This window comes from Euleptes europaea, chromosome 1 (genome assembly GCF_029931775.1).
Source record: "Euleptes europaea isolate rEulEur1 chromosome 1, rEulEur1.hap1, whole genome shotgun sequence".
NCBI classification, from domain to species: Eukaryota; Metazoa; Chordata; class Lepidosauria; order Squamata; family Sphaerodactylidae; genus Euleptes; species Euleptes europaea.
In genome coordinates, this window is record NC_079312.1 from 138819668 (window position 1) to 138833694 (window position 14027).

Below are 14027 nucleotides of genomic sequence, written 5' to 3' on the forward strand. Positions count from 1 at the left end.
GCAAAAGAGATAAACAGAAACAACACTTAAAGAGGCACCACTATTCAGCGGGCTATACACACCCACACACCCTGAAACAATGTCCTCCTCACAATAACCTGAGCTAATGCCCCCCAGCAGTTAAGGATCCTGCCAAACAGGAACATCCCAGTTGGTATTCATGGGCACACAATACTCTATCCTTCTCCTCATAGGACCTGAAGTTTTCCCAATAGCGGTGCACAGTCAGATTTTTATTTAAGTAGATGTGCTATAACACGTTCCTGATAACCTCTGCTCTGAAGGTTCAAGTCATTATGCAATTTTATGAAACCACCCACAGTAGCTCAAAAGCTCTTCTGTTTATATTCCAGAGTTTGCTTTAGCACTTCGGATCTCTAGTATGGAGACAGAAATAATTCCCAACCAAAAAGAGGACTGTATCATTGAATGTAAGTCTTTAACTTGCAGTAAATTTTATAAATTAAGAGCAATTAGAGAAGGTGGGTGGACACTGATAAGTTTGCTTACCCCCTCTCCATCCCCATCCCCTTGTAAAGACAGAACAGGGGAAATTGCCTTAATACCTTAATACTCTAGAGTGATCAGGTTAGTGACAAGCAAGGCATTATATGAAAGTAAGGAAGATTGGCTTTTTAAACTATGGATGTCAGCTTCGAAGTGTTGGGCTTTCCTCCTGAAATGCTAATTTCCAGTGGCCATATTCACTGAATCATAGCTGTCTCTCAGATCTTGAGTGTTTTGGGGGGGAGGATGGGAGGAACAGAAATGATTTCCATGGGTTTCTCTTATTCCTTCTGTTTCTCTAATAACCTCCTTCCACTAGACAGCTATCATGTCTAACTCAGTGCTTGCTACTTTTCAGAGAAGATCCTGCACCATGGTTTTAAGCCATGAAGGTTCTCACAAAGTTGTGACAGTTCACTGGGATGATGTGGATATCCTGATACACTCCCTCAGTTTAAAAAGCCCACTGTTGTTTCTTACGTGCTGGCATCCATGTGTTTTGACTGATCTAAGCGGCAATGTTAGTCACTGCTGTCTTTGTAAGACAGACCAAACATTATATTATGGGATGACTGCATGGCACCACATTCCTTCAAGGCCCTCCTGAACCCCCCCCCCCTACACACACACATGCACACCTGTACTGACTCCCCACTGTTCATCCCCACTGACATAAAACCTGTGTTGCATTTCCTTGCAATCATCATATTATCTGAGCCTGTTCTTCCTCCTCCCTCCACTGACCAAATTCAGACTGCAAGCTTCCAGGGGCAGAGACCTATCTCCCCACCCCCACCCCCTTATGTTATACCATAAAGCATTATATGCCCCAAGGGACTAGTAAAAGGATGAAAGTCTGGAGCTTCAAAGGAGGTATTATCCACACAAATTGCCTTCATGTCTCTGCTGCACTGCCTCATTCTTCCCATCTTAATTAATATCCTTCCGAAGAGCATAGAACAGACAGTGATCAGGAGGAGAACCCAGGAGTCTCTTGAATTATTAAACAATTTGGCTTGTTATTAAGAGGGAGGCTACTCTGTGCCTGGGTGTGAGAGCCCCAAGGAAGCCTGTAATTGTTATCTCAAACACTTGTAGGTGGGGAAAGAGCTGTCTCCCTCCCACCATTTTGCTTCACTTCATTAAAGCAAAGGCTTGCCAAGAAAGATGACTCTAGCCAGGCGTTTGACTCTTCACCCAATTGCTCTCATCTGCCTGTTCAAGAAATTAATTTTCACCCTCCTCTCTTTCTCCAGAGAGAGTGACATAATTATGGCTGTGCAATTTAGCTTTCCAAAAGACTCCTTGGATTGGCATGGCCACAAATATCATCCCATGCCTGTAGGCATTTGCAATCTTGGAAGCATCTCCGTAAAATTCCTGTCATCTATGCTTTCCCATTTTTCAATGTCTCCTTAGCTAGAGGCTTCGAAAGCTTTTTTTGGAGATGCTAACCCTTCAAATGTTGCATTTTGATACAGTGCTGCCATTTGCGCCCCCAGAAACAAACTCCCACTGTACCCTCCATCACATCATGCAGACTCAACCCAAATATCTTATGAAAACAACAATCCTATTGGGTAGGTTAAGCTGAGAAAAAGTTACTGGCTCTAGGTCACATTTCTGTCTCCCAACCCTCCCCTCATTAAAGGGGTCACTTTAAACCATGTATGAGTGATCACTTGCCCGGCTCCCTAGGTCTCCAGGGTGGCTCATGACCCTGGAAAGTTACCCCCCCTATTTTCCTCTCTCCTCAGCCTTGTTTGGGTTAAGATGAGCTGAACTGAAATTTCTCCTGTTGCAATCTTAGTCCTGCTGTAAACTCTACAAACAGCCCTTTAAACAGCTTTGTCTCATCCTGTTCCAAGTAGACAGTGCATTTGTCTTAAGTGCTTAGAATGTGTATATTGTTTGTATATGAATATAAACTATAAGAATTTTTACTAGTGGTTTTCCTGACATTATGATGGTCAGGGGAGTACTTGTATATTTCAGGGACTCCCATAGGAATATGTGTCTTGGTGTACTCTGCACATCATTGGGGAGTCTGGGCTGAATGGACTATAATTTTAGAACATATGAAGCTTCCTTATACTGAGACAGAACATTGGTCCAAGTCGCTCAGTATTGTCTTCTCTGATTGGCAGCAGTTTCCAGGGTCTCAGAGAGAGAGAAGTCTTTCCCAGCTCTCCTACCTGAGATTCTTGTAATTTGAAGGGGCAAGGATGGAACTTTGCACCATTTGCCTGCATAGCATGGTCTGTAGCTCAAAGCCACAGCACCTCGACAAACTGTGATTATGACTGGTCTCTTGTGTAGAGCATTACACTCACTTTGCCCAAAGCAATTTGTGTACTAAAGCCATATCTGGTATATGACCAATAGCAAACATTAGTGAGGAATCCTTCCACAGTTAAAAGTCTTAAATTCTCACATCCTTGGATAGGGTTCACCAATATATAATTACATTTCACGTTGATGATTCTTATCATTAATTTCCAGTTCAGAAGTGGACTACACTAGCACCATTCAGTAAGTGGTCCTTTGCTTTTGCTAGTGAGTTTTCCATCCGTCCATCAGTCAGTCCGTCCGTCCGTCTGTCCGTCCTTCCGTCCGTCCGTCCATCCATCCATCCATCCATCCATCCTCATGAGAGTTTGCTAATTCTGCCACTCCAGTAGATGTTTACATTATCTGAGGTGCTCTGTAATAGAACCAGGATCATACCACGAAAAGCAATGACTGATATATATATATGAGCCCTTTCTCAAATTCAGTAGGTACACATCATGATGTGTTTCCATGAGGAGAAAGAGCTCTTCTTCAGCCCATTTCCTCCAATGTTGCCTTCATGTTTCCTACCGTCTTTGTCACTACTGAGCAACATTTAGAACATCACAAAGGTATGAAGTTTCCCCGATTGCCCCTCATGCTGTTTGTTTGGGTCCCCTGTATACTAAGAATGGCATTTTGAGGAGCATTTCAGCTGCAGACGGAGGTGATGACATTCCATTCTGCTGACAGAAATCCCTCCTTCACCAGAAATTTCCAGTGAACGCATCCCACTAAAGTTTCAGCAACACAAATCTTTTTAAAAACTACTTCATATAAGAGCAATTTTATTTGTGGATGTGGACTGCACATAAAAAATATGTAATTAAAAAAAAATCATTCATAATGTACCATACACCAGGGCTTCTTAAACTTTTCCCACTCGCCTTTTTGCCTGAGAAAATTTTACGCGACCCTGGGTATATAGGTATATAAAATAGGTATACAAATCAAACATTTACTGATAAGCATAAAGAAATTTATTTTAATTTTTTAAAAAAAACCATGACCCCCACATTAAGTTACGCTACCCCATATGGGGTCATGGCCCACAGTTTAAGAAGCTTTGCCATACACAATAAATACAGACAGCCTAAGGATGCCACTAGATAACGCCTTGGAGATAAGCAGTGGCAGGGAAGAGATTTTAATTGGGACTGGGGCAGGGTGGGTTAACCGTTCCCCCACTGCAAACTGTTTCCACAAAAGAAATTCCCTCCTCCAAACTGCTATAAGCCCCAGGGTGTGTGGGGAAAAGAATGTTCAAAGTTAAGTAGTGTTTTAAACATCATTTCTAAATGCCTGTTTAAACATTATCCCTTTTCTTCTGACTGGTTGTTAAGCTTACCAGTAATCTCCCCTGACATTTCTTGTTGCTCTGATAGATAACTATGTGTATGGAGGAGTGCCGACCAGAAAGGCCCTGGAGTACCACAGTTCATATGATGCCTGTGTGAATTAACAAGGCCTGTGTATATTATAGGCTCTGACAAATGCTGATGGATTGGGCTTCCCAGTCAATAGGAACTACTGTGAAAGCCGGCAGTACAATGGGAGCCATTGTTTGGCAGGGCAAGCCTCTGCCTGTTACCTAAAAGGCTGAGACAGGTGTATCACAGTATGGTCACGCTACGGAGCAGAGCAGCAGCCAAGATCTCCCCTCCCTTGGATATGATGTATTTTTCTTCTAAGCTACCTGAAGTTGTGTCAGAGTTGTAACTTCATCTGAAACTGAATTACAGCTGACACCCTGCTGTGCTCAGTCATTACTAAGACCCTTCTGACTTCCCGTTCTCGTGGGTCAGAGTTGAGCTCTGAAATGCAAAACAGCACACACATCTGATGGGCGAATTTACTCGTTGTCCTTGTGTTTTTGGAAAATATGTACATTTCAGTTCCAAATCCTACTAAAAATATCTCCTTTGGAATGCACGCTGTCTGTCAACACTTTGCTGTACTTCTCATAAAAAAGCAGTGAAGTAGGTCTTTGTTGTTTTCATTATGAAAGTGGGGGGACACTTTCGATGTTGGCTTCCCCCTCCTTCGCAGCCACCAAGCCAAACGAAGCCCATCAGCCATACATACAGATTCTAGGAGCTCAATAATTTCCTGACTACTGAGAATGGCAAAAACAGTGTGATTTTCAATCACTGGAAGACCACAGTACAAAGCTGGGAGGAGGGGTGGCTTGATGTGTCTTTATTGTATTCCAGAAATACAAGAAGGAAAATACTGTGAAGTGGCCAAAAATTCCTATCCTTACAAGGTGCAAATGGTCACAGGTGAGTCTGAGGCCTTTGAACATTTTTCCACATGGAGCAGCATGAACATTCCAGACATTAAGAAAGTGCTTCGATTGTAGGGATAGTACATATTCTGAGACCTTGAAAAGCAGTAGTTTCTCAGTGGGAAAATATTCTTTCTCCAACTAGCGCATCCATTCCTGTTGTTGAAAGTTGTGTTGAATATGGTGATGGGCACCTTATTAAACCCTGACCTCAACACTGGTGAACAACACAACTTTTCCATTTCAATACTTGTACTATTTTTCACTATTGGAAGGGAGCATCTACAAAAATTTATAGACCATCCATAGGTGACTATTATATGTAGTCCTCTTTCTTCCTCCACTGGGCTCAAAACAGTTTGCTTATGGTCTCTCATCCCAGTAGGTTACAGGACCTGACCATCTCTACTTCAGTGTTAGACCTGTGCTTTCAAACTGTTTTCCAGGACCTTAGCTATTCCCAATACTGAACCCTTCTACAGTAGTCAGTCATCATTAATTTGAAGACCATAACAAGGAGCCACAGTGCCTTACATTTCGTGAACCCCAGGTGAAACTGTCAAGGGGAAAGATTTGGGGAGGGGATCTTCCCAGCTTGGTTCTTCAAAGGAGATGGAAAGTCAGAAACCATAGCATGCCTACCCCCCTCCAACAAAGCTGTGCTTCCTTGAAGCAAGACTCCCCCCCCCCACAAATCAATTACATGGGGATATGGTATGTACCAGGCAGTCACATCAAATGCTATACATCAGATCTCTTTTTCTTCCCATTATTTGGAAAGACACTTTTTGGTTCAACTGTTTGACTTTTGCTTTCTGCTGTTTTGGAGGGGCAAGGGGGGAGTTGGCTCCTGAAAGTCATCTGCTGATCTATGGAAAATATTTGAAACATTTCCAAGGTCTGAAATATGCTACGGTTGAAGGTGTTGTGTTTCTCCTTCTCAGACTCTTTCTCTCTTCTTTTAAAAACTTCCACTTGAAACTCTCAGCAACAAGTGCTGGTTTATTGCAGATAACTTAGCCATGGCACAAAGGCTGCCTTGTAATGCTGGGCTCCAGATGTTTAACATTTTCAAGAAAATGTAATCATAAAGTACCTGTCTCACTAAAGCACTGGCTTGACAGGAGGGAAATCATAGGGTTTTTAATGTTTAGTAGTGTGCTTAGTATGCCTCATACAGCAAGTTCTGGGTTTTTCAGGCTACAATGTGGCTTCTTGTGCACTGTGGTTGACTCTTTTTAGCCTATTTGAATAAAGCTGCCGCATTGAATGACTACTCACACTGTATTGTTCCAGCAGCCTAATAGTGAGAGGACTTGTTTGGGACTTTACATGCTATTTTGTCTCATCTATACCAAAGAATCTAGGACTGCTGTTTCAGAGGCCAACCCCAGCTCATCAATGTCTCTCTCTTCCCTCTGAAAAGAGCATCTTATTTTTCTCCTTTTGCCTTTGAAAAGGCCACCCTTATTGCTTCAGGAAAACTTACTTACAAACAGAACACTTCAATTTACTTCAGATCCTGGTTGTATGCTAAGAGGAATCATTATCGGGGGAATTTAGGAGGTGTTCATGCAGTGCTGGTTCACTTCAAGTAACTAATCTTGGTTACTGACTCCTTAAATTGCCTTCTTGCTTTCAGATCCATTGAAGTGTGATGGGCCATGCTCCCCACTTCTCTAAGCAGCAGAATATTCTACGGATGGTACTTCTCTGGGTTGCTTCCTTTGGAGAAGAGAGCATAGGAGATTTGTGCTGCTTTTTGTAATATGTGCTTTGTGTAGAGATATAAAGTACAGCAGAGATGGTGACAAAAAGGATCTCCTACAGGGCCACAGCAAATCTGCTACGCTGCTTCAGAAAATAATCCAAGGGGCTTCAACCATTTTGCAGCTGTTTGCTTCTTTCTCTGCCCAATTCAAAATACTGTTTCTTCACACACAAATGCTGTCTTTCCCCACTCATCAGCTGGGAGGCTCACCTTCTCCAAGCCTTGATGGGTGCTTTGAGCTACAAGAGGACCATCTCCTAGTGTACCAGGCACCCAATGAGAAATCATCCAAAGTTGTTAAGGAACATTGCTATTCTTTTGTCATAGGTTTGGACTCCACCAGGTATCCTACAACACCAAGCCAGTAGGACAGAGCCATTCACAGTAACCAGCAGAGATGTCAACTGATGGCTGGCACCCAGTGGAAGATGTGGTGGTCGGTGCTGTCTGCATGACAGTGTGACATCACTTCTGGGGGAGGAGTAGAAGTGGTGTCATACTGTTCTAGGAATCACTGGGAACTCTATGGTAAAACCAAAATGTTTCTGGTGGTTCCTAGAGGAACATATCACTTCCAGGATTCCCTAATAGTAATATCACACCAACAACAAATTTTAAAGTAATTTTTCTCCCACCAGCCAATGGAGTGGTGGAGAGAAAAAGGCACAAGGTCTTCTGCCATGGCAGCAAGAACTGGCAATTCTAGAAACCAGACTCCAAACCCATGACAATTACATGCATACAAGAGCTAATGGGAAAAAAACATTATAATACAATGATAAGTCTGGATACAGACTATGGATGATGTGTGGCTGCCATTAAAAACAGCAGCCATGTTTCCCATTGGAGTTGGCCTGCTAACTTGGTCCAAACCTTGAAGGTCTCCTGGGTTTGGGACTGACAAGCTTGAAAAGTCATCTGTTTGAACTCCCAGTAATGAACCTTCATGCCATCACTGTCAGAATAACAAGTTGCCCCGCTCTCAGAGTAACAAGTTGCCCATAATAATCTGACAGAGACAGCTGACAGGTAGCTGTCAGATCAGAGGCATCTAGGATGATGCAAGAGGCAGCAATAGCCTTGCAGGTTCTAGGGTGAACTGCAACTAACAGGTTTAAAGCAGTAAGGAAGATGTAATACTGTGGCCAGGTCTGCAGGTGGCCTTATTGGTTTGAGGTGGAGTTTTGTATATAAACCTATGTAACTGTAACTCTGTGTTGGGAAGTTTGGTGGAGAGAAGTGTACGTGACGGTTTGTCTTTTATCTGTGCACTGTAAATTAAACAACACTGTTTTCTATAAAGCAAGGAGTTTTGGTGGTGTGTCCTGGATAACTGCTAATCCACCTGCTTCCACGTCAATCGCTAGGGCTGATGAGAAGTGAGGTCTAGTTAACACCTCCAGATTGTGAGCGGTAAACCAGGAAGTACCTGATTGTGTTCTGTCACAAGATTTACTGAATGGCCATAGGCAAAGCACTACTACCTCACCTCCATCTCTATCTGCAGCATGGAGACAGAGGCGGATCTACTGTGAAACTAATGAAGCTGAAGCTTCAGGGCCCCCAATCCTGGAGGGGGCCCCGAAGCAACTTTTTTTAATGAGTCAATTTCTCTACAAAATCGATGGAGTTTTTTAGTGATAGAATCAGAAGCCAATGGGTTGAAGTACTTAATATTGACTTTAGAATATGTTCTAACTAATACCCATTTCATCAAGGCCCCAAAATGTCCCTGTAATAAGGGCTTCCTGGCCAGTCCTTTCCCGCTGGATCTCCAGGCTGGCGCGCACTTCCTGCACGGCCGCCGGAGGGCCCCCTGCCAAGCCCCTCTCCGCTTGAACCTCCAGCAGGAGCGAGCTTCCCGCATGCCTGCCAAAGGGCCCCTGGCCAGCCCCTCCCCACTGGATCTCCCGGCTGGTGCGCACTTCCCAAGCGGCAGCTGGAAAGCCCCTTGCCAAGCCTCTCCCCACTGGATATCCCGGCTGGCGTGCTTCAGTAGAGCATCTTCTTGGCAGGGGTTGTGGATCGGGGGAGAGCGTCTCCTTGGCGGGGGCTGTGGATCGGGGAGAGCATCTGCTTGGCAGGGGCTGTGGATCGGGGAGAATATCTGCTTGGCAGGGGCTGTGGATCGGGGGAGAGCATCTGCTTGGCGGGGGCTGTGGATCAGGGGGAGAGCATCTCCGTGGATCGGGGGAGAGCATCTCCTTGGCAGGGGCTGTGGCTCGGGGAGAGCATCTCCTTGGCAGGGGCTGTGGCTCAGGGGGAGAGCATCTCCTTGGCAGGGGCTGTGGATCGGAGGAGAGCATCTGCTTGGCAGGGGCTCTGGATCAGGGGGAGAGCATCTCCTTGGCAGGGGCTGTGGATCAGGGGGGAGAGTATCTCCTTGGCAGGGGCTGTGGATCAGGGGGAGAGCCTCTGCTTGGCAGGGGCTGTGGATCAGGGGGAGAGCATCTGCTTGGCATGCAGAAGGTCCCAGATGTACGATGGACTACCAAATGTGCAGCATCTCTCTCTGTGTACTCTGTGCCCCTCCCCAATCCACGGCATTGCTGGCTCGGGCAAGAAATGAACAGAGGTGGGTTGCCATTAACTTTCTCTGAATAACGACTCCAGCATTCCTTGGTGGTCTCATATCCAAGTACTAACCAGGGCCGACCTTGCTTAGCTTTTGAGATCTGATGAGATCAGGCTGGGCTGGGCCATCCAAGTCAAGTTCCAGGCAGCATATAAAATTCTCAATAAACAAAATGTACTTCATAGTTTCTCTGGGCCAAAATGGGTAGGTTGCCAATAAGTTAAGATCCTAGACATCTGCAGGACAAACCTACTGACACTTTCCAATGAGTAAACTCTGCTGACTGGACTTGAGTAGGATTTAGAGTAGACCTGCATAAGATTGCACTTTTTGTTTTATATATATAATTTTTTAATATAAAAATTTAGTATGGCCCCTGAATAATGTCCAAGATATCCAAAAGGTTCCCCACCCCTGCTGTAGTTGATCAAAATTCAGAAAATTCAGTGCTCGAGCCCCCAGCTGTAAGGGCTCACTGAGCTCACCAGAATCTAGCCTACATTTTGACAGCTGGATCCTCGAATCCTTCATTGGTGCACGACTTAATAGTTCTATAGCTCAGCCCTTAGGCTAGAGCCAATCAGAACCATAAAAAGACATCTGAATTCTCAATTCAGGCTGCATTCGTCTCGCTTGTGCATTTTGACACCAAAAGATCAGATTTTCACCTCTTTATCCCTCTGATGACCCCCTCCCTATTATTATTATTAGTTAAATTTGTAGCCCACCCTCATTCCCGGTCAAAGCCGGGCTCAGGGTGGGTGTCATGATCCTAGGCCTCAAGTGCAGCCTACAGGCCCTAGGGAGGCCTATATTAAAGTAGTTACCAGGCCTACATCTCCCAGGTACCCTATGGGCCTTGTGATTGGTGGAAGAGGATTTGGAGGGAAGGCTAGGGCCAATCAGGGGTAAGGGAGTGGTGCCTGGGCAGAAGGAATAAAATGCCTTGCCTGAAAAGGGAGGGGGTTCACTCCTAGGGAGCAGGGCTGGGGAGAGGCTGCTGCAGACAGAGGGATCCCTCATCCAGGAAGGGGTGAGTGAGCCTGAGGCCTAGTGCTAGGAGATGGCTAGGGACAGTAAAGATAGATGTGTTAGGGTTTTTATTTGTTTGGTTGCCTGCCTTTACTGGTTTATCATCCTATTGTGTCTTGAGTTATCATTATTATTAGACCTTTTTAATAAACTGTTTGTTACTCTGTCCTGGGTCCTCATTTGGTCACCTAGAAAGTATACCCTGTTGGGAGAAGAAGCAGCCAGGGGCAGGCAGGGTGCTCTGGGCTTTCTTGAGTCAGGCTCACACCAGAGTGGTGGGAGCTACTGAAGATAACAATCATAATAAAATCACACACACACACACACACACACACACACACACACACACACACACATATATATATATATATATATATATATATATATATATATATATATATATATATATATATATATATATATAAAATTACAGGGACATTGGAGGCCCGGCCAAGCAGCCAAATCCTCATATCAGAAGCCCCGAGGGAGAGGAGAGGGAGGCCAGTAACGATGACAACCTGTGGTTGCCCTCAATTGTAGGCCTGGTGGAAAAGCTCTGTTTTACAGGCCCTGCCGAACTTCTGAAGGTCCCGCAGGGCCCTGATGTTACTTGGAAGAACATTCCATCAGGCTGGGGCCCGGGCCTTGTTGGATGTTGTCCTACTGTTGCTGGTTGCGAAGGGGCCCCCATAATAGTTCAAGCTTCAGGGCCCCAAAAATGTAGATCCGCCATTGCATGAAGATAATAAGGTAAGAGAGACTTGCCATACAAAGATGTTCAGAATAGTCACCAGAAGTTTTAGGCAGTAGGTACTTACTTAGATCTGGCTGGTTCTTATTTGTTCTGGTAGCTCTGCTACTGACTTTTGTTTCAGTCATGTTTTATATCTTTCCTGTATTATTTTGTTTTTGTACAGTGCTTTTGTTTGTTTAGTTTGTTACATAAGCCATTTTGGAACCTATGGTTGATAGATGGGGCATACTTTTTAATGTACCATTTGTTTAGGTGAAATGATACTTGCAAATGCTAAATATATGTCTGCCTATTCTTTCTCTTTGGGAAATGGGCTACTGTCTTTCAGTGAGGCTGACCTACCGTCTTGCAATTTCCTATAGTAAACTTCCAGATATAAAGAATAGCAACATAATATGTATATAGCTCTCTTCCACATTAAAATAAGTAGAATAATTTTTTTCAAGAGTTCACCTGTGAGTCAGTAAAGGTCAAAATTCACAAAGAAAGATGAAAAGGACTGTAGGTGAGAAGTTTTTTGTTTGTTTGTTTTGCTTTATTCTACCCTTAACCAAAACCATGACACATGGTAACAGCAAGTCAGCCTCCCACAGAAGGGTTCATATAACAAGCAATATTCAAGAGAAACTTCAACCTATATTTCTGTATATCAAATGTCTTATATCCCTATGTATTAGGGTTGCCAGGTCCCTCTTCGCAAATGGCAGGAGATTTTTTGGGCGGAGCCTGAGGAGGGCGGGGTTTGGGGAGGGGAGGGACTTCAATGGCATAGAGTTCAATTGCCAAAGTGGCCATTTTTCTCCAGGTGATCTGATCTCTATTGGCTGGAGATCAGTTGTATTAGCAGGAGATCTGCTACTACCTGGCTGTTGGCAACCCTACTATGTATAACCTGCTTGGGGAGAGCTGCTTCTCTTGGCTTATATACAGTTGGTCGCCCTCAACTGTTCTGTTTGTGCACAATGATGGTTAGTTTGATACTGATTCATTTTAAAAAGAAATCAAGACCTTTGGACCTGCTTATGAACAGCTGATCGAAGGAGGCATAGTTAAATTGTGGAATTCTGTGCCCCAGGATGTGGTGATGGCTGCCTACTTGGAAGTCTTTAAGAGGGGAGTGGACATGTTCATGGAAGATAGGGCTATCCACGGCTACCAGTCAAAATGGCTACTAGTCTCGACGCATGCGTTATTCTCTTCAGTATCAGAGGAGCATGCCTACTATATTAGGTGCTGTGGAACACAGGTAGGATAATGCTGCTGTGGTCATCTTTCTTGTGGGCTTCCTAGAGGCACCTGGCTGGCCACTGTGTGAACAGACTGCTGGACTTGATGGGCCTTGGTCTGATCCAGCATGTTTTTTTTTTTATGTTCTTACGTTCATTCTCTATCAATCTGCCCATGAAAGACAGGACATTAAGGGTGGTGACACCTTGTCTGTGGAATATCCCCCTTTTGGAAATTTGCCCGGCACTTACTTTGTTGACCTTTGGACCACCAGATAAAGACAACTTTATTTTCATGTGCTTTTAATGGAGTGTTCCCCCTGCCATTTTAGCCAGTTTTTGTTTGCCCAGTGTTTTACCTGCAGCAGTTTGTCTGGCCCCCATGTTATGCTGAGATTTGTCTTGGATTATGGCTGTTTTGTGGTTTACTTTTTATTTAACCTTGTCCTGGGTTTTAGTTTATTTTTATGATTTAGTGCTCCTACCTGGTTAGCTTCAATCATCGATTACTTAAAAGCTTTATGTTGTTTTAAAATCTATTGTAAGGTGCCCTGAGCAGTATTCTAGAAAAGTGGCTGAGAAATGATTTAAATAAATAAATTCTAGGTGAAGTATATTGCAGAACAGGAAAGTAAGAAGGAGAACATTTCCTACTTTAAATGATATTTGGCCTCCTTTTATTTCTTTCAACACAAACACTGCTGGCATCCTCTGCCCATAAAATCTTAAATATGATCAGAAGCCCTGGAAAGCCAAACACAAATTTATCTTATCAAGCATTTTCTGTGCTCTTAGCTTCATCATATATTCAGAATGAAATATGAGAGAAATTATTTCAAATTGGAGCTTTTATGGCACAACTTTCCAGGTCCGCTTTACATGTACCATTAATCTGTATGACTTTTTCTGATGCTGTAGTGTTTTAATATGGGATCATCTGTCATTAGTTCAATGACTTCTGATATGCTTGTACTTTGGGAAGCTAGCGGGGGAACAGTCAGAGATAGTGCAAGGACTTCCTCCTCTTGGATTACGGACCTCTTGGTAGGCCCTGGAGTTCTCCCTGAATTATGACTGATTTCCAGACTACAGGGATTGGTTCCTCTTGAGAAAACTGCCACTCTGGAGGGTGGGCTCCATGGCTCATTCTGCTTGAGCTCCCTTCTGCCCCCAAATTCCACCATCTCCAGGCTCCACCCCCAAATCTCCAGGAATTTCCCGACTCAGAACTGGCAACCCTAGCCTCATTCTGTATGAACCTACTGACACTCTTGATTAGGGTTGCCAACCTCCAGGAACTTGCTGGAGATCTCCTTCTATTACAACTGATCTCCAGCCGATAGAGATCATTTCATCTGGGGGAAATGGCCACTTTGGCCATTGGACTCTATGGCATTGAAGTCCCTTCACTCCCCAAACCCCATCCTCCTCAGGCTCCGCCCAAAAAGCCTCCCACCGGTGGCAAAGAGTGACCTGGCAACCCTACTCTTGATTGTTGGAAAGGTGACAGCGTGTTAATGTAAAACAGCTTTATTAATGTAACA